We start from the raw sequence: 19,605 nt of genomic DNA on the forward strand, positions 1-19,605 counted from the left end.
ATAAAGCTTAAAATTAGTGGGGTTTGGAATGGGGAGTTGAGAGGAAGGGTGCAAAGAGCCAATGAAGAGAGAGGAAATGGACTGGGAAGGGAACCAAGGGAAAGGGTGACTAAGCAGGCAACTCAGGAAAGAAGGATAGAGGTAGGAATGCAGGAGAGTGGGCGGTTCAAGGGTTGAGAGCTGAGGAAAAGGGCATAGGTGTGTGTGTGTATCTGTGAATGTGCATACTTGTGAGCTAAGCTTGTGCTGGAATTGAGTTGGAAATTCTTGTTCTTTGGCTCAAGCCTGCACTCTGTTAATGGCACACAATAGTTGGTGTACACAGCCACACCATATTAAAATAATTTAGAGTCAGGCACCTTCCTTTTTCACAAACCTGGAATGCAAGCAAGTCTTGCCCAAACCAAGAGGACTGACTATTGACAAGTACACAAGGGCATTTTCAAATAAGGGAATTTTAACTATTCTGAAGGCTTTTTTTCCTAAATGGTTAAAAGAGTAAACTATTCCTTCTCCTTGGTCTAAGTAATTTCCTTTATCACTATGATTAGATGGTTGAAGAATGCTTAGATAAATGTTCAATAGTTAGAAACTAATAACATCAGGAAGTCAACAAGGTTAGTGAGAAAGGCCGGTCAGCAATGCAGTACACAATCCCAAAAACAAAGAAGGAACAAAGTAAAAAAAAGCAGATAGAAATAAAGAATTTAAGAACAATGTGCAACTGATTAGATGGTGAATGAAACAAAACAAGATAAACAGAAATGATGCTTTATTCTCTTCCCCTTCTTTCATACTGCCTTTTCATTTCTCCTCATCTCCTCTCTTTCTCTGTTTCCCCACCTCTTCCCTCCCCCACATTTTATATCTCCCTTAAAACCTATCTATTTTCCTTTAGGTAGCTGTTTTCCCTCTCCTCCCTTTTCTTACCATCTGCCTGAGCTTGACTCTTCCCTGCCTTCTAATTGCGTTTGGCCATATAGTTTTGAATCTTTGAGGGCAACTTCAGCGTGACCAAAAAAAAGCACAAAATGATTGTTATTAAATCAAATGCCCATTCAACACCTCTCTTAATTCTAATTCTCACTTGAATAAAAGTCAAAATTAAGAAGGATGCACAATCCAATAGAGTAGCAGCAAAGGTTAAAGTTATTCATGCTCTCTTTTAAGAAGTGCCATGGAATATTGGCAAAGCATTTCAGGAACACTATTATTCCTAACATCCAAGACACTTGACAGTTCTTAATGTAATTGAGCTAGTTTGGCACAACAGCCAATTAAGAAATCTAGAGAAATCTATATCAACACAACAATCATCAGAGAAAGGGATGTGTACCTCAGGGAGAGAGTGGCAAAGCAAAATCAATGAATCTGGAAATTATGGGTGCTGAATATAGATATAAACTCATGGAAATGATTATGGGCTCAAAGACGAGGAAATCTTCAAATTCAAGCAACACAAACAAAAAATGCTTGTGAACGCAGCAGGCCAGGCAGCATCTATAGGAGGAGGTACAGTTGACGTTTCAGGCCGAGACCCTTCATCAGGACTAATTGAAAGAAGAGATGGTAAGAGATTTGAGAGGGGGAGGGGGAGAGCTGAAATGATAGGAGAAGACAGGAGGGAGAGGGATAGAGCTAGGAGCTGGAAAATTGATCAACAAAAGGGATACGAGGCTGGAAAAGGGAGAGGATCATGGGACGGGAGGCCTAGGGAGAAAAAAAGGGGGGAGGAGCCCAGAGGATGGGCAAGGAGTTATAGTGAGAGGGACAGAGGGAGAAAAAAGAGAGGAAAAAAGGGAAAAAAATAAAAATAATAAAAAAAATAAATAAGGGATAGGGTACGAAGGGGAGGTGGGGCATTAATGGAAGTTAGAGAAGTCAATGTTCATGCCATCAGGTTGGAGGCTACCCAGACGGAATATAAGGTGTTGTTCCTCTAACCTGAGTGTGGCTTTATCTTGACAATAGAGGAGGCTGTGGATAGACATATCAGAATGGGAATGGGAATAGGATGTGGAATTGAAATTAGTGGCCACTGGGAGATCCTGCTTTCTCTGGTGGACAGAGCGTAGGTGTTCAGCGAAATGGTCTCTCAGCCTACGTCGGGTCTCGCCAATATATAGAAGGCCACATCGGGAGCACCGGATGCAGTATATCACCCCAGCCGACTCACAGGTGAAGTGTCGTCTCACCTGGAAGGACTGTCTGGGGCCCTGAATGATGGTGAGGGAGGAAGTGTAAGGGCATGTGTAGCATTTGTTCTGCTTACAAGGGTAAGTGCCGGGAGGAAGATTGGTGAGAAGGGATGGGGGGGACGAATGGACAAGTGAGTCGCATAGGGAGCGATCCCTGCGGAAAGGAGAAAGGGGGGGGGAAGGAAAGATGTGCTTGGTGGTGGGATCCCGTTGGAGGTGGCGGAAGTTACGGAGAATAATATGTTGGACCCAGAGGCTGGTGGGGTGGTAGGTGAGGACCAGGGGAACCCTATTCCTAGTGTGGTGGCGGGAGGATGGGGTGAGAGCAGATGTGCGAGAAATGGAGGAGATGCGTTTGAGAGCAGAGTTGATGGTGGAGGAAGGGAAGCCCCTTTACATAAAAAAGGAAGATGCCTCCTTCGTTCTGGAATGAAAAGCCTCATCCTGAGAGCAGATATTATAATGATTATAGGGATGGGTCTCTGTAAATAAGGTTGATGGTGGCAGACTGGCCATTCATGAGCTAGTAGAAATTGCAATGGAAAGAAAGTTAAATATGGGATACAGAGGAGGAATTCCTTAGCTTCATTGCTGGTAATCTGTAACACTGTGCTCTCTGAATGCATCACAGAAACGGTACTTCAGAGTCAACGAATGTTTGAATTATGACATTAGGCCCAAGCATCTAATCAATTGGCAGATATTTACTCAGCAGTAAATTGCTTGTACTAATCTCTGCTTCAGCTGGAAGTTGGGTGATTGGTGAAATAACGCAGCAAGTATTCAACAGTCAACCTTCCAGTCTCTGCTCACTAGCAAAGCCATTCCTTTGTCAGATCCCTCACCACACTACTAGGATCTTAATTTTGTAGCTATTGCTTTGATGCACAATTTCCATTTCCTTTGATCTAATCTTTATGTGAGATTTCTCAAAGCACCTGAGCTACTGATTGGCGGGAGGCCTTAGCCCTGGACTGGACCTGGTCTCTAGGTCAGTCTCAGACTTTCCATCAGGAGAAGAATTGCCCTTAAATTTGAAACAGAACATTTACTTAACAAGTACTGTGGATTCCGATTAATTGGTCCATCGGTTAATCAGGGCAGCCGCGTATTTGGAAAAATTCTTGAAGAACAAAAACTAATCGAGAAAATAGCTAGGATTGCCTTTGTTTATTTGGAATGCCATGCAGCTTGATTAGCAAAGGAGATTGTTGTTGAACAGTTTCTAACTAGTGTCAGTTGTGTGCTCTTGTGTAGTTGTTAGACAGTGAACCATGCTTAGAGTGAATAGTTTTTAAATTGCATCAGTTGTGTGTGCTTCTGTTTAAAAGATAGTGATTTTTGTCACTGATAACTGGCGAGAGATAAGCAGTAAGACAATTCAGACCTGTTTTGCTCGCTGAGGTTTCAAGCATTCAGGCTTGGAGAGGCCAGAAACTGCTGGGGTTGAAAATGAAATGATTTCATTTCTTCAACAAGTTATGAACTATATGAAGAATTTGAAGGTATTGACAATCATCTTGAATGTTACAATGAAAATAAAGATATGGAGGATGAAGTAATTAAAAGCATTGTACATAGACAGTCCATTATCTGCACTAGGTGTCTGCACTGATTTTGTTCATTTACAGTCAATGAAAAGAACACGGCAGATTACATTGGATGAATTCCTCTTTCAATAACTATTGTGAACTAATACATGGTTCTATGGTGTCAAAATAGCTGTTGTGACACATCTAGTGTGGAAGTGTAGAGGGTAATGCTTGTCACTCTCACTTTCAGCTTCCACTGTTGGCTAGTAGTCTTGTGAAAAGGAGAGCTGAATGTATAAGTCATCCTCTGTAAGAATTTTTGTACATCTTTCCGAGGGTGCATGAGGTTCCGCTAGACGCTCTCTTTTTGCCACAGTCCAAAGATGTACTAGTTAGAAGGTTAATCGGTCATTGTAAACGATCCTGTGATTAGTCTAGGGTTACATAGGTAGGTTGCTAGGCAATGCAATTCATTAGTCTGGGGAGGCCTGCTCTGTGCTGTATCTCTAAATAAATAAATACACTTGGAGTCCAAAGGTGGTCCAGGAACAATTCTCTCTCTCAAAACTCCTATTTTTTTATTTCGGATGATGGATGGTTTGCGAAGCTCCTCTCATTAGAGTGTTTGAGGGTGGCTTCTGTTGTGTGCAAAGACACAGACAATGTTGAACTGGCAAACTTAGTCATGTGCTCAGCTCACCAGCGATAGTTGAGCAGTATGTTGTAGATAAACGCTGGATGAGACCTCCAGCTGGTCAGAGAGATGGTTTGTCTTATGAATAATTCTTCATTTGTGGGTGAAAGACAACATCTAGGTCTTCTCATCATTGCAGTGAGTAGTACACACCCAGCTCAAAGCCTGCACTGCATTTTGCCTGACTCCTAATGGGATGATTTAACATTCACAAAATAGGAGAAACCCAGCCCATAATCTCGACCAACTCCATATATTAGTTCACTGAATCAGCAGAGTTTTAACAGTAATAACAATTGAATAGCACATACAAGAGCTAAGACTGACATACCAGAACGCTTAGGCAAAGAAATATTGCAAAAGATTCACAAAGGACATATTGGCAAAGAGAAAGACGCAAACATGAAGTCAGTTATTGGCCTGAGTACAGGGCACTGCTCATGTGGTAATAAAGTGCACACTCCGCAAAAAGTTTTAAACCAAATCAACAAGCAGAATCACTAAAAAAAAACACATAGTGATGGCATCAAAGTCAATACTGCATTTGTTCACACAGCAGGAGGAGCGTAGCACAGTGCTGGCCATTACAAATGACTCAGAGCTTATATACTAAGCATTGTGAAAAAATGGACAAACACGTACTTTATGAATATAAGAGCATGAAGACGTAACACGGTTGTTATGAAATTGCTTCTTCATTGAACCACCATTAAAATGCAGTATAATGGGTCACTGATTGAAAATGTTTCAGTTCAAACAGTTTGCCAAGGAATAGGATTTCAATCACACAAAATCAAGTTTGAACTGTTGAGTGGATTCGTGGAGAAGGCAGAACATATTTTATAGAATTTCTTGTGGAAACTAGGGAACAGCAGATATCAGAGCTAGAAATGTTATCACATAGCACAACGATCTTATACCCACATCTTGGTAATCTCCCCATCCCAATTTCTTCCCTATCGCTTTCCTTCTTGCTCCCTGCCCCCACCCTCCAACCAATCTTCCCATCCCACCTCTCCCTCCACTACATCAATCCTCCAGCAACAGAAATATAGAATATTACATTGCAGGAACAGACATTTTAGCCCATAATGCTGTGCCAAAATAACGCTACCTGCATGCACGCGGTCCATATCCCTTCATTCTCTGTATACTCATGTGCCTGTCCAAGAGCCTCCTACATGCATTAAACCGTCCTACCACTCATCTTCGCTGGATCCATTTCTCTCAATCAAACCCCGAGCCCCCTCCCCTTGTAATCTTCTCTCACCTCACTTATATACTCCCTATGTCCCCATTACCCTCCCTCCCAAAGCTCCCTTGTTGCCTTTCACCATGGTGGAAGACTGCTGATGCAAAGCCTGTCATGTTGTTTGTCACTATATGGCTGTCTAAGACCAGGAATCTAATTTATATGCACAACACCTGGGGTTCAATATATGTTCATCTTGTGAAAACCCAAATTAAGGAACTTCCAAACCTGTCTTTGTATTAACTCTGTCAACTGTACTTTTACTTGAGTCAGGGTGAATGAGGACCAGCCCATGGCAAATTCAAACCAGAGTCACGGCATCAGGACAATGAGGGCTCTCATGAAGGTATGGCCTATATCCACTGGAGGATTTTGGGATGGGCAGGTTATGAAATACTTTGATAGTAGCCAAAAACTCTACTAACTTTGCTCAAGTGATCACACTTTTATTGGAAGGTAGATCCCTCCAACAATAACGTTTAAACTCATCACATACAAAGCATTAGTTAGTTGATGGATTTCTGCTGGTTTTGCTCTTATACTGAATACTATATGGAGTGGTGGGACACATACTAATTCACTCTCAGACATGGGTGAGTTAAATGACTTCCTTTGGGATACAGAATGTCTTGGAGTATAAGCAGAGTTCATGCTTATAATACTCTATATTTTGGAACTGGGGTGTGCAGGATGTCCAGGGAGGGATAGCATCTCTACTGATGGGGCTTGTCATGTCCATTCCGGGGCAGCTTACTCACCTTTGGTCCCCACTTGACACTTGGTTCCAAGTAGTTGTTTGCATGTGACAGCGGTCACACACCAGTACACTGTTTCAACAGCCTCATACCACAGTGAATTAGGCACATGGCTGTCCCAGCGTACAAAGTTATCTCCGACAGACTGGTCGGATGAGATCTACAATGAGAAGGTGGAACTGCATCACTCTGTGGAGAGCGAAGGGTATGACAAGGCACAAAAGATGTCACGGTTATCTGCTGTAACCAAGGAAGACCCCTGTTTGTCACACCTGTTCATACCACTGGACTTGGACTTCTGAAGTCAAGAAAATGGAACTGCCCCACAAAGGGTTCTTGTCATTGTTAAACGTGATGGATAACCTCTATATTGGAACCAAATTTGTCATTGAAACCAAATTTTAGAAATTGGGTAACTGGGACAGTCACTACACTTTAACATAGAACAAAAACATTGCCAGGAACATTCAGCAAGTCAGCCAGAGACAAAAAAACTCAATACTTCAAGTCAATGAATGTTCATTTGAACTGTTTCGGCATCTACAGTTTACTTTCTGGTTTCAATTGTATAATGTATTTAATACTATAGGCCAGGACTGAATTTCTAGGCATTTAAGGATAGATTACAGACAGAAAGGAATAACAAAAACTCAAAAAGAACAAATACTTTTATAGAAATACATGATATTCCAGGCCCCAGGCTGCACCCCTTGACTGGGAGGTAAATGACACTTTCCTCATAAGCTGGACAAAAAAATCCTGTGAACAGCAGTGTGGAGATCAAAAGTGGGTCTCTTTGCTGGTACTCTTGTACAAAGAATGTTTTTGTAACACCTCAAGACCTAATAAATACAGTTATAAATGTTACAAAGAAACGTACGTATTTCTTGAAGTTATCCTGTAACATCAAACAACTGCAACATGCAGACTGTAACCAATATTGGTTGGAAGGCCTGGAAGCTCCAGTGCATTGGGACTAGATGGGCATTGCAACAAGCCCTTTTGATCAGTGCCCCTTGCTGCAAATTTCAGCTGGATAACAAAACCAAAGACTGAGAGTGGGTTCAGAGAGATGGAGATGGCCAAGGCCACAGGCCCAATTGAAGTGCCATTAGAATATTATAGTTGAAGGCCATGAGCAAAAGGAAAACTGGGATAGACGTGAGGAAGTGAAAATTTGCTGATAGGGTCAGATGGAGAAGGGATGGAGAAGAAAATGAAAACTTTTGATCTGTTCTGTCCCTGCAAAGACCTGGTGCACAGCTCTGAGAAAGGGAGTGGGATGTTCAGTTTTACTTCTCCTTGTGCCTATGGCTTCTCAGGGGCTTCCAATTCGTTGCATCTCTGCCACTTCTACTCTATTTTTCTCTTCCTCCATATTCCATTGTATGTGGCAGTTCAATCGCGATTTACCACCAGCTTGTGGCTGGCATGGAAACTGGCCTGCATCCTGGACATTCTTCTCCAGCTGTTCTCTCTGTCCATGGGAATTTCTCTTTCCTAGCTCCTGGTTGTTTTCCTTCCTCATTTGCAGTCCTGCTGCAGCCATGACCTCCCTTTCTGACTCCTGTTTTGTCTCTATGATCAGGGCACAGCCGAGACAGAATTTTGTAATCACAGTGTGCGTGAGCACTTCCATGGTGCAAGCTGAACGGTGTCCTGGTGAGAACTGAAATTTGTAGAATATAGACAAGCACAAAATGACTAATTAGGAGGATGGAATCCCTGATCATAGGGGAACTAGTAATGTTGGAAGAAGCATAGTATTCAAATTGTCTCAATCAAAATATGAAAGCATGATCTGAGAGCAGGGAAAATAGCAAAGAGTAGAGGGATAGCAATGACCAGGAAAGCTGCAGTTTGTAAGATAAGACAAAGTAAACAGCCTCATTCCAGCAAAGTTTTGATAGGACAAAATCCTGTTAAACCATTGGAGCTGTGACTGCTGTGTTTAGTCTGAGTGCCATTCAGCACTAACTCACTTTCCTGCACCATAGACCCAGACCTTCCGATCTTTGCTGCTTCCTCGAGACTCATGGAGATATCTGGCTTCCTCTAATTCTAGTTACAGGTCATAGATTCTAATGAGACCATCACTTCTGTTGCTAAGGGACAAAACTCTGGAGTTCTCAGCCCAAACCACTCTTCTTCATTACTTCTCTCTCTTGAAGTTCTCTTCAAACTTTGATTGAAGCCAGTCATTAGTCAGCTGTGCTCACCTTCCTTTCTCTGGGGCTGGTGTCAGTTTTGTCTGGCTGCTCCGCGTGAAGCCCCTTTGGATGTTTGAAGTTCCTTCTGCATTTTCCCCCCTTCCCTTTCACTTTCTGTTCCCTAACTGGGCTGAATCATTTGCCACAAGCTATTGGGCAGCAGCTCTATTGCTGTGTGTTTGTAACAAACTCACCATTCCCAGATGCTGTAGGAGATATAATTTCAGGCTGATGGGACACATCAGATTACATCCAGATCAGTCCTGAGTCAGCTGATAATTCTCAGACTACTATGAATTTGACTCCATGTCTTCCCAATAAGTAAATGTGTTACTATCTTATCTTTACAGCTTCTTTCCAATCTTTCCCATGATGCCAATCTGTGCACAAAGTGGATCCCAAAACCTTCTGAACTTCAGTAATATCTAACTATTCGACCAAGTGGTTTGGTTGGATCTATATTGTAGAAGCAACCACTTACCCCAAAATCGTCAGCCCTAAGGTTCATCATTAAATCTGTCCGTTCTTTTATTCCTTTGTTCTTCTTGTGCTTTTTTATTTGACCTTCCCTTAAATGTATCCGTGCTGTGAACCTCAATTAGTCCTCATGGCAACCATACTCACATTCCAAGAACCCTCTGCTTAGTAAAGTTCCTCCTGAAGTTTTACCTTTCATTTCTGGGCTCAGGTACTGCATTTATTCATATTGTTATGAAGTTCATATTCACAATTGTGCGTAAGTCTTTCTACCTATGGTTGTACTGACAATAGAAAGAGTGTAATGATGTTCAACAGATTGTCAATGAGCCAAGTGCCCTGATTCTGCTATTATATTATATTGTCTTTTAGTCTTACAGAGATGATAGGTTGGAAGGAAGAGGAGAAAGTAAGCAGTAAGAGTACAGGTCCTATACCGTCTTCTGTTCAGAAAACAAATACAAAAACCCAGCATAGCAAATAGTCCATACTCCAAACTCAGTGCAATAGCTTCTGGGCATAATTAATTGACCACAGAATGCAACTGTTCAGAAAGAGAAATGACCTGATCATCTGTATAATGATATTGTTTGAAGAACCATTATTATCCAGAACTTTCTTCCACTGTCATGCCCTGGATCTTTTCTAGAAACTTGAAAGGGCAGATAGGATCTTGAATTTGAAAGGAGACAACTTTAACAAAGCAGCAATATCGTAATATTTGCTTCCAACTGTGCAGCACTTCCTCTGTGCATCCTCACCCACTATTTGAGTGCTCCGTCAGATTTAGCTCTACTAACAATACAGCTCTTGCTCAGTAAGTTCCTTTGAAACACAATATCTGCTTAATCAGTGCAGTCTGAGAGCAATCCAGCTCTCTCTGGGTAATCGCAGTAATGGTGATTATCCAGGCAGAGCTGCACCGGCCCAGGAGAGGATCTGAGAGCTGTGTGCTATTTGAATATGCCCTTCTGAGTGCTTCCAGCAGTTCCTTTTATTTCAGATTTCTGGCACCAACTGTGTCCTGAATTTCTCTTTTCCAACATTGATTTCTTTTCTCTCTACTACCCTCATCCATCTCCCTCAGCTTATACATCTCCAGAGAGTTCACCTATCATTAGCAAGCAACCATAAACCAGTCTCTGGTGGTGAAACATCATTGTGTACTTTGGACAATATTCATCTCCACTCTATCACAGATCTATATTTCCTTTGTTCTCTCCAGAGCTCCCCCACTCCACATTTTCTCCAGTTCTGATAAAAAGGTCATCAATCTGAAACATTAGCTCTGATTCTTCTTCCACAGATGCTGCCTGTTCTAAATACTTCCAACATTTATACACATAATCCTCATTTTGTAGTCTCCTTAATTTTGGGAATCATTTTATGCAGCAATATATCCTTCCAAAATTACATTTCAAAATTGCTCATGAAATTCACAGCACGGGAAACCGTCTGATATGAGTCACTCTTCATTAGAGTCATAGAGTAATACCCAATTGGTCCATGCGCAACTGGTCCATGCCAACCACAGCATTCTCCATGCTAGTCCTAGTTGCCCACATTCAGCCCAGATCTCTCTAGGCCCTTTGCTCCATGTACCTATCCAAATATCTCTCCATTGTTACAATTGTACCCCCTCTGGCAGCTCATTCCAGGTACTTACTACCCTCTGTGTAAAGAAGTTACCTTTCAGGACTCTTTTAAATCTCTCCCCTCTTATTTTATACCTGTACTTTCAAGCTTTGGACTCTCCATCCCTGTAAAAAAGACTATGACTATCCTCCTTATCCATGCCCCTCATAATTTTGTGAACTTCTATGAGGTCACTCCTCATTCTCCTGTGCTCCATGGTGTATTTTTAAAGTTATAGTTTACTAGAAAGTAAATGATTGCTTGCTGCCTCTAACTCATACTCCATGGTTTTGTCAATGTAGTTCAACATCTTACTCAATTTAGAACATAAGACCATAAGACATAAGAGCAGAATTATGCCATCTGGCCCATTGAGTCTGCTCCACCATTCAATCATGGCTGATACTTTTTTTCTCTCCTCCTCAACCCCAGTTCCAGGCCTTCTCCCCATAATCTTTGATGCCATGTCCAGTCAAGAACCTATCAATCTCTGCCTTAAATACATCCAATGACCTGGCTTCCACAGCTGCATGTGGCAACAAATTCCACAAATTCACCACCACATCTCTGTTTTGAAAGGGTGCCCCTCTATCCTGAGGCTGTGCCCTCTTGTCCTAGACTCTTCCACCATGGGAAACATCATTTCCATGTCTACTCTGTCTAGGCCTTTCCCCCCTCAACCTTCTGAATTCCAGCAGGTACAGACCCAGAGCCATCAAACGTTCCTCGTATGATAACCCTTTCATTCCTGGAATCATTCTTGTGAACCTCCTCTGGACCCTCTCCAATGCCAGAACATCTTTTCTAAGATGAAGGGCCCAAAACTGTTCACAATACTCAAGGTGAGGCCTCGCCAGTGCCTTATAAAGCCACAGCATTATATTCTTGCTCTTGTGTTCTAGACCTCTTGAAATGAATGCTAACATGGCATTTGCCTTCCTCACCACCGACTCAACCTGCAAGTTAACCTTCAGGGTGTTCTACACCAGTGTTCCCAAGTCCGTTTACATCTCAGATTCTCCCCATTTAGAAAATAGTCTGCACTTTTACTTCGACCACCAAAGTGCATGACCATGCATTTTCCAAATTTGTATTTCATTTGCCACTTTCTTGCCTATTCTCCTAATCTGTCTAAGTCCTTCTGCATCCTACCTGTTTCCTCAACACTACCTGCCCCTCCACTAAGCTTCGTATCATCTGCAAACTTGGCAACAAAGCCATCTATTCCATCATCTAAATCATTTATATACAGCATAAAAAGAAATGGTCCCAATACCAACCCCTGCGGAATGCCACTAGTCACTGGCAGCCAACAAGAAAAGGATCTTTTTATTCCCACTCGCTGCCTCCTGCCAATCAGCCAATGCTCTAACCAAGTTAGTACCTTTCCTGTAATACTATGGGCTCTTAACTTGGTAAGCAGCCCCATGTGTGGCACCTTGTCAAAGGCCTTTTGGAAGTCCAAATATACAACATCCACTGCATTCCATTTATCTATCCTACTTGTAATCTCCTCAAGGAATTCCAACAAGTAGGATTTTCTCTGAAGGAAACCATGCTGACTTTGTACTATCTTGTCCTGTGTCACCAAGTACTCAATCACCTCATCTTTAACAATTGATTCTAACATCTTCCCAACCACTGAGGTCAGGCTTACCGGTCTATAATTTCTTTTCTGCTGCCTTCCTCCTTTCAATCTGGTTATTGGTCTGTAGTTTAGCTTTCATGCTAAGGTACTGAGCAATCTATTTGGAGATATTCTTATGAAACGCCTCCACTTTGAATCCTAAAATGGGTTTCAATTTCAGGCTGGGTATGCCAGTAGAAACAACACACACTCTGTTTGCTATCTCAATCATGATCTGGAGAAGTCTGGTTAGTGGATGTCAAATAATTTTTTGAAACCCAGAACGATATCCAGATGCTTTCCTGTGGGAATCTACTCCCTTCCCCATGAGATAATGCCCACAATAATATAAGAGATTGCAGAGATTGGATCTTCATGCATTAGATGTGGAATTAGCACTTAAAACTTGCACTTGAAATTGAGGACACTGATCTACCAAGGTGCATCCAACCATAACTCCTTCTGCCTTTTACTCTGCTCAACATCTAATTGCCACACTATAGTCACACAAGATAGTTCACTTTTCATCTGCTGTTACTATTTTGTTCAGCCAGAAATGCACAAATGTTATATTGTTACATTGCTACTACAACACTTACCACAGATTCAGTCTCTTTCCAATGAGAAGGTTCTGTAGATGTCCACAGTGCTTAGTATCCAATGATGAATCATGGAAAAGACTTCAAACCAGAATCCTCTTATTTTTTTAATTCCCTATTGCAAGAAAGTAGATGGAGAATATTTTAACCAGCACATTGTTAGAAAGAACAATTTAGATTTATAATTGAATGATTAAAATTGCAAAATGTTCTCAGATATATCTGCAGGCCAAGCTGTCAGTTGAATCTCATCCAATTCTTATTTAAATGAATATCACTCTCAGTTTTCAGGATATCAAACAATTGCCTGGAATAGCTACTGAAAAGATGCAAACTGCAAAAAGATCAAGTGGCTTGCATCAAATCAAGGAAAACAGAAGGCTTATCAGTGAGTGAGTGAGATGAGCCAACGGAATGGAGCCAAAACTCCCATCTGCTCATTCAACATCTTAAAATTAGTGTTAATCTCTCATATGATATTTGATAAAAGACTGGTTAAGGAATTGAAATTGGTGGGATAATAATGATAGACAGCAATGCAGTTTAGTTAAGCAGTTTGTCCAGACAATCATCAATTCAATACCCTAATTAAGCGGTGACATGATGTTAAAACATACATTACTCTTCAGAATGCCTCAAGGCATATTATCCTGTATCATTGTTTCTAAAGGACGATCAGTTTATGAACACTACCCATCCATCTACTTGGTACCCATCCCTTAAGGTAGAGTTTGGCATCAGGATAGGGTGGGAGGTGGTGTGGTCACTGCTGGTAATGAAGTAGAGCTGCCAGCCTCATTCAATTCCTCAGATGGACCAAGAGATGCCCAGAGAAATGCTGGGTAGACTGCACCTACTGAAAAAGGGACCTAGTTAATATTGCAGTCTGAGTATTTTCAGAATCTTCTGTATTTGCTTTATCCAGTATCTGTAGCTTTCTAATTCATGCAGGGGATGATCTGGGTTTATCTAAGTGGAAGGCAAATCTGGAGAGAGGAACCTAGAAGGATAATAGAAAAGGCAAAGGAGAAACCAGAACAATGAGAGGTGATTCAAAATATGTCCTTTATTAGAAGTACAGAAAATGAAACCACACATCCATGGCCATAAGAAAAGGAGAGGGAGAAATAAAAATAGAGCATATTGGAAATACTCAACAGGTCAAGTTGAGTGTGGAGTGAGTTTTAGTTAACATTTCAACTTGATGACCTTTCTTCAATTAACAAGCTGAAATGGTAAATTTGACTTTCTTTCTCCATAGATGCAGTCCACCTACTAAATACTTCCAGTATCTTCTCTTTTTAATTCAAATATCCAGCATCTACTGTTCTATTTTTCTTGGTTTTCAAATAGGAGAGAAAGCTCTGATGCATGAACTGGAAAGCACATGATGTGTAGGCTTTCAGGAACTGTACTGCTACACTTCCACAGGAATGAGTAATCAAGCAGAGCTGAAAATGGGACTTGATGCTTAAAAAAAGATAAGAAGTTTGGGCATTACTGTTTAGACATTGCTGTGATATCCTGAAACAACAGGAAAATAGACCACACCTCGGGAAAATTAATTTCAAGCCAATAAACACAATGAAGCAAACTAAAGCTGAAAAAGAATGATAGTACAGCATATCGTAAACTCAGTAGCTAAGAATACAGCATGATCAGCTGATTGACTGATTTAAGCATGGTTGAGAGATGGCACAGTCAGATTAAATTTGAACTGTAGAAAGGTTAAACTGCACCCATCCTCGGAGCCTGAAGAATTTAAACGGGAGTTCTGATGAAACTCCATCAACCTGAATCGTTAACCCTGTTTCTCTTTCAACAGACACTGCATGGCCTAATGCATAGTTTCAGCATTTTTTTTTTATTTTGCAACTTAGTGGAAACTGTGGAAGAGAGAAGACTGAGGAGAAAAGAGCAAAGAATGGCTTCAGATGGACAGAACTTAAATCCTGAGAAAAATAACTTACTATCTCATAACATAAATGTGAGTTAATAGAACAATTGCAGAAGACCAACAACAGCAAACGTTATGCACGAAGGGATCAAAGAGGTCACAAATCGGAAGAAAAGTGGGGCAGCAACAGGACGTATAAAAGCAAAAGACAGCTCTACAATTATGGAAAAAGGGAAAGTAATGCAAAGATGGTCAGAACACATCAAAGACCTATACAACGACAAAAACCGAGAGGACGACTTTGATATTGGCAACAACAATGAGGGCCCAGCAATACTGAAAGAAGAAGTGGAACCTGCTATGAAGAAAATTCGAAAGGGGAAATCATCAGGACCAGATAATATTCTGGTTGAACTGTATGAAGCGCTAGAAGATTTTGGTGTAGAGAAATTAACAACCTTATTGAATAGAATATACAACAGCGGCAAAGTACCAGAAGAACTTTTAAAGACAGTATTCATTGCACTGCCAAAGAAACCAGGTGCAGCAGAGTGTGGACAACACAGAACAATTAATTTAATGAGCCACCTCACAAAAATTCTACTTAGAATCATCATGCTCAGAATAAGAAACAAAATTAAATGAGAGATCAGTGAAGAACAGTGCAGCTTTGTTGAAGGCAAGGAAACATCAAGCGCCACTTATATTCTCAGGAATATTATCGAAAGGTCAATAGAAGTACAACAAGACCTATAGTTCTGTTTCATTGACTACACAAAAGCCTTTGACACAGTGAAGCACCAAGTCATCATGAAAATACTTAAAGATATTAATATCGACGGAAGAGATCTAAGAATAATCAGGAATCTCTTGGCAGCAAAGTGCAGACCTACAGATAGACAACGAGATTGGTGAATATCAGCCAGTAAAGCGAGGAGTCAGACGGGGTTGTGTTCTATCACCAGACCTGTTCTCTCTGTACAGTGAAAACATCATGAGAACCATACAAAACCTACCTGGAATAAGTATAGGAGGATACAATATCAACAATCTCTGCTATGCAGATGATACAGTACTGATAGCAAACGGTGAAGTAAATCTACAGAAGCTAGTATCTACCATCAACACAGAGAGCGAGAGACTTGGCCTAACCTTAAACAAAAAGAAAACTGAAATAATGGTAATATCGAAGAAAGCTGATATCCCAAACTGTGGGATCGTATTGGGAAATGAAATCCTGAAACAAGTTCACAACTTCAAGTACTTTGGATCATGGGTAACATCTGATGGCAAATGCGAAACAGACATAAAAGCAAGGATAGCAATGGCAAGAACAGCATTTACAGAAATGAGAAACATCCTAACGAACAAGAAAATAGCAATTGGCATCTGCCTTAGAACTCTCAGCTGCTACCTTCTTCCTATATTTGTCATGGTCTGGTCCGAAGTCCACATTCCAGTTCACGGCCTGGTCTGCAGACTCCGGACTCCGGGTCTTCTGGCTGTCCCTTGTTTCGGTTGGACTTAACCATAAGCACCTGATGCTCATCTTGGGGCTGGGAATATAAGTGGCCCTGGGATTGAGTATGGTGGCTGGGTCATCTCATCAGTCTCCCCTTGGAGCAATCCACTGGTGGAAGGCTAGTGCAGTCATCGAGATATGGATTTGGCTGTCCCGTAGCCCGCTGAGGTTACTGACCGCCTCGAGTCTTGGAGCCACCCTGGACCGAGCTCCCTTCCTGTCCCTTGCCTCCATTGGGTAAGCCAGGCCATTTGCCGTTACCCTGTGGTTGGGTCTATCCCTCCCTGTCCTTGCCTCTGTGGGGTGGAGTCCTGTGACCTGCCCAGGAGTCGCCTCGAAGTACCCTTGCCCTGTCATGTCCTCGTCTAGCCTCCAAGAACCTGAGCCTCCAAGAACCTGGGTCTCCGAGAACCCAAGCCTCGTCACGTCTTCGCCTGGTCTCCGGGAACCCAAGCCTCGTCACGTCTTCGCCTGGTCTCCGGGAACCCAAGCCTCGCCACGTCTTTGCCTGGTCTCCGGGAACCCAAGCCTCTTCACATCTTCGCCTGGTTTTGGGGTCTGAGCCCAGGTCAAGACCCAGGTTTTGGATCCTTGTCCAGTCTCTGGCTCGGAGTCCATGCCCAGGCTCCTTGTTCCCAGTCCCTTGTCCTGGTCCTGCTTCCCTAGCCTAGTCTGTGTCCTGTCCCGTCATTTAGTTTTGTCCATTCCTGTTCCTAGTACTTCAGTGTCTGTGTCGTGCATTTGGATCTGTTCCCAATGCCCCCTATTATGACAATATTGATGTATGGCTGCGAGTCATGGACCATCACAAATGCAACGGAAAAAAGAATCAATGCAGCAGAGATGTGGTTCCTCAGAAGAATGCTATGCATATCATATACAGGCAGGATAACCAACAAAGAAATTCTACAGAGAACAAAAACAAAACATACATTACTTAAAAAAAAAAATCAGAAAACAGCAAACAAAATTCTTTGGACACATCATGCGAAGAGAGACATTAGAACATTTAGTTACAACTAGAAAGCTGGAAGGAAAAAGAAGCAGAGACAGACAGAGAATGAAAATGATAGATGGAATAACATCATGGTTAGAAACAGGGGAGGCAACAAATACAATTCGGAGGGTCAGGGACCATGATGGATGGAGAGACATGATTGCCCACGCCGAATGGCAAGGCACCTGAATGAAAGAATCTCATAACAGTAAAAATTGTAATTTGAGTCAAACCAATGTCAATGTTTAAGCACACCTAAAACTAAATACTTACACATCGAGATGTCTACAGCTCTTCACGCATTGTTTCTTTGGTTTTGTTTAGTAGAGTCATCGGGGGATAGAAAATTGTCTATAGTTGCGTTCACTATGGAAAACAGTGGATTAAATGGTCTCCTTTCAATATTGAACATATCTACAATTCTATAATTTTGCATGCTAAGTATTCTTTATTGTAACTCCTGCCTGTTTAACCTGCTTCTGAAATTGTATGACACTGAAGGCATTTTGGAAAGAGTTCAACATGCATACACAACTACATTGTGCTTTAGGTGCTTGCAACCAAGGACAAATTTTTAGTTTGGGAACCTGGTTCATTCTGAGACACAAAGGATTTAAAAAGCCATCAAATGAGCACCTGCTGAGTGAGAATGGGATTGCTTCAAAAAGGCTTCTATTGTGCCAAGAAGAGATTGGTGACCTGCCTCAATGACTACCATCCAGTAGGACTTACATCAACTGCAATGAAGTGCTTCAAGAGATTGTTTATGGCATGAATCAACTCCTGCCATGGAGATAACCTAGATGAGCTTCAGTTTGCCTGTGGCCACAATAGGTCCACAACAGATTTGATTTTTCTCTCTGCTCTAGACCATCTAGACATCAGAAACACATCAGGCTGCCATTCATGGACTATAACTTGGTGTTCAACACAATCACCCTGCCCAACTCATCATCAAACTTCAAGACCTGGGCCTCCATACCTCCTTCTGCAACTGGATTCTTGACTTCCTCATCAGCAGACCTTAATCAGTGATGAATGGTAAGCACACCTTCTCCTTGCTGATCATCAATATCAATGCACCTCAAGGCTCCATGCTAAACACCCTGCTCTACGCCCTATAAACACATACTGTATCTTTGAGTAGTGGACTTATCCCAATATATCTGCTTAATTTCACTCCATTACCCCATTGATGAAAATTTATATAAGTTGGCAGTTTTATTTTAAACTGTTGACAGGATAGGAATTATTAAAGTTCAAAGTACAAAGAAAATCCTTTTACCAAAGTACATACATGTCACTATATACAACGCTGAGATTGATTGTCTTGTGAGATACTCAATAAATCTGTAGAATAATAACCATAACAGAATCAATAACTATTACGTCGACTCAGGCCTAGGGGACCGGCATTGGGCACAACGTTGGGAATCAATGAAAGACCCCCCAACTAGGGTATTCAATGCGAGTGCAGAAGACAACAAATTGTGGAAATACAAATAGAAGAATTGCTAATAATAAATAAACAATAAATGTTGAGATGAAGAGTCCTTGAAAGTGAGTCTATTGGCTAAGGAAACATTTCAATGATAGGGCAAGTAAAGTTGAATGAAGTTATCCCCTTTGGTTCAGAAACCTGATGGTTGACTGGTAATAACTGTTACTGAACCCGACGTGAGTCCTGAGGCGCCTGTAGCTTCTTCCTGACGGCAGCAGTGAGAAGAGACTGGGTAGTGGAGGTCCCTGATGATGGATGCTGCTTTCCTGCAACACTGTTTTATTTAGATGTGCTCAGTGTTTGGGAGGGCTTTACCTGTGATGGACTGGGCTGTATCCACTACTTTTTGTAGGACTTTCTGTTCAAGGGCATTGGTGTTCCATACCAGGCTGTGATGCAGCCAGTCGTTACACTCTCCACCACACATGTATAAAAGTTTGTCAAATTTTTAGGTATCATGCTGAATTTCTGCAAACTCCTAGGGAAGGAGAGGCACTGCAGTGCTTTCTTCATAATTGCACTTATGTGCTGGGCCCAGGACTGGTCCTCCAAAATAATTAAGGAATATCACGTCATTGCCACTGTGTTTATCAACACTGTTCTTTCCCTCCATGTTTTTTTTTTGTCAAACATTTCCTAAACTTCTGTAATCTGTTTGTTGTTGGTTTATTTTCAGATATTTTTTATTGCTGATTTATAGTAGTTCCTC

The 19,605-nt window shown here is 41.6% G+C and overlaps 1 long non-coding RNA gene across 1 annotated transcript in view; it reads right to left on the reverse strand.

Annotated features, from left to right (window-relative positions):
* LOC134342797 (uncharacterized) overlaps nt 1–19,605 on the reverse strand; it is an 85,844-nt gene that overhangs the window by 18,874 nt on the left and 47,365 nt on the right. The window contains exon 3 of the long non-coding RNA XR_010017098.1: nt 12,980–13,094. This is a non-coding gene — a long non-coding RNA (uncharacterized LOC134342797). The remainder of the gene's footprint in view (nt 1–12,979; nt 13,095–19,605) is intronic.

The sequence above is a fragment of the Mobula hypostoma genome, chromosome 2, assembly GCF_963921235.1.
Source record: "Mobula hypostoma chromosome 2, sMobHyp1.1, whole genome shotgun sequence".
Taxonomy (NCBI): Eukaryota; Metazoa; Chordata; class Chondrichthyes; order Myliobatiformes; family Myliobatidae; genus Mobula; species Mobula hypostoma.